Source organism: Epinephelus fuscoguttatus, linkage group LG2, assembly GCF_011397635.1.
Source record: "Epinephelus fuscoguttatus linkage group LG2, E.fuscoguttatus.final_Chr_v1".
Classification (NCBI taxonomy): Eukaryota; Metazoa; Chordata; class Actinopteri; order Perciformes; family Serranidae; genus Epinephelus; species Epinephelus fuscoguttatus.
In genome coordinates this window covers 19,066,775-19,075,119 of record NC_064753.1, presented here as the reverse complement: position 1 = coordinate 19,075,119, position 8,345 = coordinate 19,066,775, and positions in this window count along the sequence as shown.

Here is an 8,345-nt window from a genome sequence, read left to right as displayed (position 1 = left end):
CCGCCCACAAGTGAGCGCTGTGTTGAGGTGTCAGCTCAGGATAGAGCAGACGCTGCTTTCAAAACCACGAAGCCTGAAATGAAACGTGTCGCTGGCCCTGTGTTTCTTCACTAGTATTTCACAGTTAGTAGTTGAATGTAACTAAGTACATTTACGTAAGTACAAATTTTAGGTACTTTTAAATTACTTGAACAGTCTATTTCCATTTAATTGTACTTAATACTTTTATCTCAGAGGAAGACTAAATATTGTAGGCCTTCTTTTTACTCCACTGCATTTAGGGTAAAGTCAGCTAATGTGGGACACCTTTGGTAGATTATCAAGAAAACCAATCAGGATTTTGAGTTTGCTTTTGTTCTCTGCAATATTTCTATAAAGAAAATATGTTGCCAAGTAAAATAATTTAGAAACTCCCAAACACATAAAGAACCCCTACCTCAATCTGATGACATGATCAGGTAAAATGGGACAGTCATGTTTGTTTTTTAAATGTTTAAATCCATTTTTAGCAGTTCAATCATTAATTCATTAAATCATTATTGTAACCACACTATTCATTATAAAAGATTGTCCAACTTTTCTGCCATATTCTCCTTGTTCTTCAGCTGTCTGTTTCCTTGGTGTCATATTGTGTACAATGGATGTATTTGTGTAACAACTGTGACTAATTCTGGACTGTTGTGGCTGACATGGACTCACTGAATCATCTCTGATATTTGTAAGTGACGGAAATACCAAAAACATCTGTATTATGACAGGATGGCACACAATAGCATAAGTCATGATTTTATGGCACCCCATAGCCTGAAAAACTTGCGTGCTTTACCTCAGAAGAACGTCCCACTTTACCTGAATGCATTAAGTATTCACTCAAAACCATTTCCCATTAAAAGATAAGTGTATCATCAAAAATTTTTGATTCTAAGTCAAACATTTGCTAAAATGTAACATCTTACAACCAATTTTGTTGTTATACCCTCATGAGTTTAGCTGCAGAATTCAACATGCCACATGGCTTTCCTTGGAAGCTCTGGGACCAGTGATTTTTTGAATCTCTGGTGTGCCCATACTAGCTATCTCAGACCAATAAAAATTACTGTTTCATGTAAAGCACATTTGCATTAACACTGTAATAACGTGTGGTGACTGGCTGCTAATATTTAAAGAGCCCAAGATGTAAAAATGTATCAGATGTCTGAAATTACACAACTTCAGATTTTCCGTATAAAAACATGATAAACTTTTAGACCATGATACCAAAATATCATATGTTTTGTAGGCTACATAATATTAAACAACCTAACAGCATATAAAAAGAGTTCAAATCAGCTCTACACAGCAGTCTATGTGTCCACCTCAGCTAACAGAAAATATGGTAGTTACACTCAAAAGAATCAGCAGTAATTGTTGGAGTCATTTTTCAGCATTATGAGTACGTTTTTGATACTTAATACATTTTGCTGATAGTAGCCTACTTGTATAGGTCTACCTTAATCGTTTTTTTCACTGCAGGATTTTTTATTTGTGGTGAGGTATTTTCACAATTTGGTATTGATACTTTTACTTGAAGGACTTCACCCACAAATTTCACATTTGTAGGCCTATGTCAGTAAATCATGCCATGTTACCTTGAATTCATGAACAAAACTTCACATGCCTCCATGGACATCCTCCAACAGTGTACATATTGATTTGGTGATTGAGTGGTGACCATGTTATGCAACAGCAAAACTATGTTAAAACATCCATTTACAAACTCTCACAAAACGTGTGCAGTATAATCCAAGTCTCATTTATCCAGTTGTATTCTCAGTACTTCCTAAACACATGCATTCTTACTAAAACCTTAATATTTAAAAAATGAACTGAAGGTGAAAATGATTTATGCTCTCTTCAAAGCCAGACTCCCACACTAGGGTTTTCAGTGAAAAATACACACAAGTTTTGAAAGTACTGAGCATTCAGCTGGATTAATGAGACTTGGATTATACTGCACATTTTGCTGTTCTCAAACGTGGTCCCCAGTCAGTCAATAAATCAATATGCTGTGCTGTTTCCCAGGCATATATGTTTTCCTCACAAATTCAAGGGAACACAGCATGACTAAATGATATACAAATTGTCATTTTGTGGATGAAGTGTTCCTTTAAGGATCTCTGAATACTTCTCCTTCCACTGTTTATAGTAGTTTGAGGACAGCCAAGAGGCTGGGTTACATTTTTTTTTAAACATAAATGGGATGGAGAGGAGTTGGGAAATTTCTGTGCAGCAGATGCAACACAAAGTGGGATGAGAGCAAACAAATAACTGTAAGTTATGTAAAAATAACAATGAGGTGCAAATCCAAATATTAACAATGCCAAGATCAGTTAACATTATAGATCTTAAAAGTATGAACAGGTAAATATAAAAATGCAAATGGTAGGTATCAGACTGGGTGGGTTGCGTATAGATTTGTATGTACAGTATCAGATTGGAAGTATAGTGTAAGAGCACATGGTTAATGGAGAATCAGATTACACACAGTCATTTGAGTCATTGTTTTGATAAAAGTATTCAGTGCAGCTTTAAAAAAAAATAACGTCAGGCTTTGGCTAAAACCTTCACAAAACAAACACAGAAGCCTTTCTTTCGCATCGTGGTCCATAATGAAGTACGGCCAACAATCATTGATATGCTTATTATGACTCTGTGGGTATCATAAACCAAACAACCACCAATAAAAGCAATCACTCTGAATTAATAATTTATGACATATTAATGGCTGCCTTTAAAGGTGGGTAAACTCTGTTCTGCAAACAGTGCATAAAGTGAATGTAGGTGAGTTGACTTTCCACTACAACCTCAATGGACACCTGGACTCTCTCTGGTCTCTTAATCAAAATCTGAATAATATAACTCACATAAAAAAAAAGCTGAGAAGCTTTCCCTGGTGCTTATTATTCTGACCACAGCTAATTTCCTACAGGAAGTGCATTTGACTGAGTTAATGATAACAGTAGTGGTGACAATAGTGACCACACACCTACAACCCACCTGCCATCTCTGTGTGTTGACACAGCCCGTGGGGATTATTAGCAACACATATGTTTTGTTAAAGCCATCATTAAAAAGTCAGGTTTTATGACTCATACTTAATTGTTTTTTCCTCAGCGTTTAAAAGTCAGGTCAGTTTAATTCCACATGCTCTGAGGCTGTGCAGGCTGTGTGTTCCTCTGACCTGTGCTTGTGTTTCCCTGATGCAGTGTTTCAGCAACACTGTTTGGTTTTCCTGGGGACACGTGTTAGCAGGGACACGCATGTACGTCAGTGATGACAGGGCCTGTGTCATACTAACATGGTGTTTTGAAAATTATCTCGAAAATTATCTCATAATTTTTTTTTAATAATAAAGTTCAGTCTTGCTAAGGGGCTAATTTCTATATTTCTTCACTGGTGACAAAAAAAGATAATAACTGTTGCAGTGTAACACAAGATATTTAATCCCCAGTGCCAACATTGAAGTAGTATCTGAAAAGTATTATGTTTAATTTGTCCCCTGTGGTAGATTTGTAAAATATTAATAATTCAAGGAAAAATTATACATCTAAGTTTCTATCAAAACTTTCTTCTGTGCAAGCTGTGTTGCCTGCATTACCATCCAAGTGCACTTATGGAACAACAGCATCTGTCAAGTTCCCACAAACTGCAGACTTCAGTTATCTTAATATATAATGATGGGAACTCTGTCTGTGTGTGTGTCTGTGTCTCTGTTCCACGTTTTTCTCCTGACTGACTTGGTCAATCCATGTGAAATTTGGCACAGTGGTAGAGGGTCATGGGAGGATGCGAATGAAGCAATATTACATCAATTGGCAAATGGGGGGCGCAATAGCAACCGATTGAAATTGCAAACTTTGAATGGGCATATCTCATGCTCTGTATGTCGTAGAGACATGAAACTTTGCACAGAGATGCCTCTCCTCATGAGGAACAAATTTGCCTCAAGAACCCATAACTTCGGTATATAGTTTTTCCGCCATTTTGAATTTTTTGAAAACCACTTAAAATCAATCTCTTCCTAGGAAGATTGACCAATCTAAAAAATCTATAAAAATGGCTAAAATGCGACCGATCGCTGTGGCTCCCCCTGTGGCCAAATGTTTGTTGTTGTTTTTTTCTAATTTTTGGTATGACTAAGTCATGGTATAGTATGCTGTACATAATCACAGAAACTGTCAGTGTGTCATTCTGTCAGTCAGTCATTCTGTCTGTCCCACGTTTGTCTACTCACTGACGTGGTCAATCTATGTGAAACTGCACATAGGCATTGAGGATTGGCATAGTAAGAGGGTGACAAAGCTACCAATGGACTAGTTCATTAATGTTTAGGAATCTCTTGGGCGGTTTTGAACCTAAAAGTACTCATTGGATTCAACATTATTCATTGCTTGAAGAGAAATATTGAGACAAATATGTGTATATAGAGAATTATGTGAATTCATACTTTTTATATACGCTTAAACTAAGCATAAATGGACAATACAGTGTGACTACTGTATGCAAAAATGAACTCTACAGTTGGTTTCTGATGGCTTTACTTCCTCAGATTGTTGTGATCTGTTAATGTCTTAGCTTTATACAGAGGATGTTGTGGTTGCTGCATATCCTTTATCTGTTTTACTGCACCCGTCTTCTCTGAGCAGAGGAGGGCAGCAGTTGTAAAGTGATACCAGCAGCTTTTCTAATGATGTTAAAGAGTCATGTTTTTATTATTTCTTTTTAAACCACATCCCACAAGCACTGAGCAATACTGAAAACCATAATTGAGTCATATAGTAAAGTAAATATATAGTAATAGTAAAGCTGTTTAGAGGTCGTCCACAATGCCTGTTGAATATGAATACCCTATATCCGGAATGAAACCAGGCGATGGCCCAGGTGTCGCAGATATTACACAGATATTTCTTGACACCCACGTGTCACAAGAAGAGGCCGTGGCGAGCCTCATGCAAAACACAGTTGAACAGATTTTTATTCCATTTAGCAGCATAATGATAACAGTTACAGATTCATCTACCACACCTCCTCTCCCTCTGCAGTATTTCAAAGGAGGATTGCTCAGCCCTATTAGATAACGCTACATCATGCATCGTGCATATGCATTCATATACACAGCATTTAGACAACACTGATTTTATTCAGATTTAGCCTTTATGTTCCCACATGAGAGGAAATAACGTGAGATATGCATCAGAATGTCATTATTTTGTAGTCAGCAGTAGCTTGCTGTGATACGGGAGATTAACTCAGCACTGACAGTCAACTTAGCGATGGCACAGAGACCAGTGGCAGCCTGAGACTTTTGGTGGACTGGAGATAAAACTTTTTTCAAATGCCAACTAGTCTGTGGCATTTAGGGACGTGTGATCATTTTCATATAATCTGCCTAAATGGTCACAACTACCCTGGCCTGCCAATGCTAATTGAGGTCAGCCAGGCACAACAACGTGAGGTCACAATCAGAGGCAGCCTTGTGAGAGAGTGGCTCGGTTTGGTCCTCATTTTTTTCTCCTCTTTCTGACTGTGCGTCTTCATCTGATGTTGTGCTAATAACGTCTGGCTGAATGTGAAGATGTTATTCTATAATATCTGTCAAAACTATCACAAAGAAATAAGACCTTTGTGTGGAGCATATTTTCACATGTTGCCACACAACGAGCCTGAATGTGAGACTGAATGATGCAAATGTGTTTAATGTGCTGCAGACCCAGGCCCTGAGTGTGAGATCTTCACATTAACTCTGCATTATGCTCTATTAAATGAAATGGCAGTTACTTAGGCTTAAATGTACACATGAAATTTCTACAGTTGGGGACTAACGATTCTCTCATTTGCTATGTCTTATCATGGGTATTAATGCTGAGATTACTGTGAGTGATCCAGTGCTCTTTATAGCATTTGGACAGGGCCACTCGGTGCAGCGGGAAGAGCTGTGCCAGTGCATCTTTCCTCTGTAATTTCCGCACTTCGCTCATAAATTTTTTCAGTAATGCCTTGCAGGAAACTCATTCGGATTAAGGCATGTCTCATTGTTTGACATTATTCCTCTCAGACAAATGTGAATTTTTCTAAAAGACAAAGATACGGACAGTTTGAGGAGATCTGATTTATTTAACCTTTATTTAACCAGAAAAACCTCTTCAGATTCAAAATCTCTTTTTCAAGAGTGTCCTGGCCAAGACAGGCAGCAACATAAGTTACAAACAGACAATGTAGAACAAAAATACAGAATAAAAAGCGCTAAAACAAGCAATATAAAACACAAAATGAGATTACTACAAAGAAAACCAAAAGTATGTTAATATGTACTTGAAGTGAACCATAAAAACTCATAAAAGGGATTGGTAGATTGATAGATGATTGTGTACAAAAATCCTGCAACAGTGCTTTGAAACAGCCGAGATGAACCGATGAGTGAAACTTTAAGTCTTTCTGCAGAAGATTCTACATATAAGGAGCTGCATACATAAATGCTTGCTTGCCAAACTCTGTATGTAACCTTGGTATACACTATAAAAACATGCTCTGTGAACAGAGAGCAGAGCCATTGTCAATTTTTTTGCTTTATTTGCACACATAAATATGCTGGAAGTAGGCCAAGAATAGCTTTACAAATAAGAGAATGCTGATGAAAAAGTCTACGAAATTTTAAAGAGAGCCAGCCAACCCAAGCAAACAAGACACAGTGATGTGTTAGGGACAGACAGTTGGTAATAAATCTCAATGCACCATGATACACAGAGTCCAGAGTGAAAAATTGAACATGTTGAGATATGAGATGATCTGAGTTAACTTCCAAAAAAATATCAATCTGACATATTGTTGCTACCCAGTGACAGTATTGTGTAAAAATTCTTGTGTATACTTTGTGATGTAACTTTTTGCAGTTAAATAGCACTGTATTCCCCCACTTATATACAATTGTGTTGTTGCTGCTATCGGTGACTAAATATTCGGCTCATGGAAACCTTGCATTAAAAAAACGGTAATAAAGTAGTAAACACTGACAGGTGTGACATAGTAAGAAATACAGAGAGTTTGGGCAACTAACATAATTTAAAAGTACATGTAGAGATCTTTTACTTGTCTTGTTTTCATCAATGGTGTGGTGATTGAACTAACAGTAGATGGCAGGAGTGTCTTGTTCCATGACAGGTCCAATCTTCTCCATGTTGTGATCAGGCCTCAGTCACACTCCGTCCAGGCTGTTCATGTATGATGCCTCCCATGTGGCTGTTCTAAACATAACCAGGTGTTCTGAATAGAGTTATGAATGGTTCAGCACCATGTTGGCATGTGGTGGAAATCGATGAATGAATGAGGCCTGTGAGTCAGGTGACATTCAGTTTTACTCTATTTATATTTTAATAAAGGTTTGTTCTCACTGTTACAGAAGGTTGTTTCCTCTGCCCCAAAGATTAAACACACTGGAAGTCTGGTAATGCCCTTATCGATATTTCTGAGGGTGCTGTAGGACTGCAGGTGACATGACCTTGAAATAATTATCACACACAGGCATACTGTGTATTTTGTTACATATTGTAATGTACTGTAGGCTGACAGAAATTAAGGTAATATGTATTTTTCACCTGTGTTTTGAGTTAACCTAACAAAAACTTTAACAAAAAGGGCTCCTGTTATTACTGGCTATTTTTGTCTTGCTGCCAACACGTGTCACAGATCAACAAAGTAGTAGCGTGTCAGAAATATGGACTAAACAACAAAAGAATCGGCTACCTCACACTAAAGTCTATCATCCCCTCCTCCTGTTGACAGCATCAGACCCTCTCATGCTACTAAACAACATCAGAAGTGACATTAAGTGAACTTTTTTGTTGAGCTTCCATTTAGCTGCCCGGCACTGTTCACACTTGTGCGTGAGGCCACCGCTTACATAAACGATGACTCACTAATGACTGGGAATCACAAATGATTATCATGATGAAGTTAGCCTTTCACCCTGTAAACACACACTGGTTGCGAGCAACACTTCATTCTCTAATGTCTGTGACGGAAACTGATTTGCCCCTGAGTGGTAGTGCTGTTAAGCATGCAATGGCTGGAAAAAGGAATCTTACATTTTTTTAAAGTGGTTTTTATCATGTAAGATATTCATAAGATCCAGTGATAAATCCTGTAGTACATCCCAAATATTCCAAATGCATCTATGTTGTTCTGACTCCAAATTAAATGAAAACAAACTGCTCTGGCTCTATACACATGCAGTGTAATCTTTAGCCATACTATAAATGGCTTTGGTCCAAATTAAAATACTATCTCAACAACTAGGCCTATAACATGAG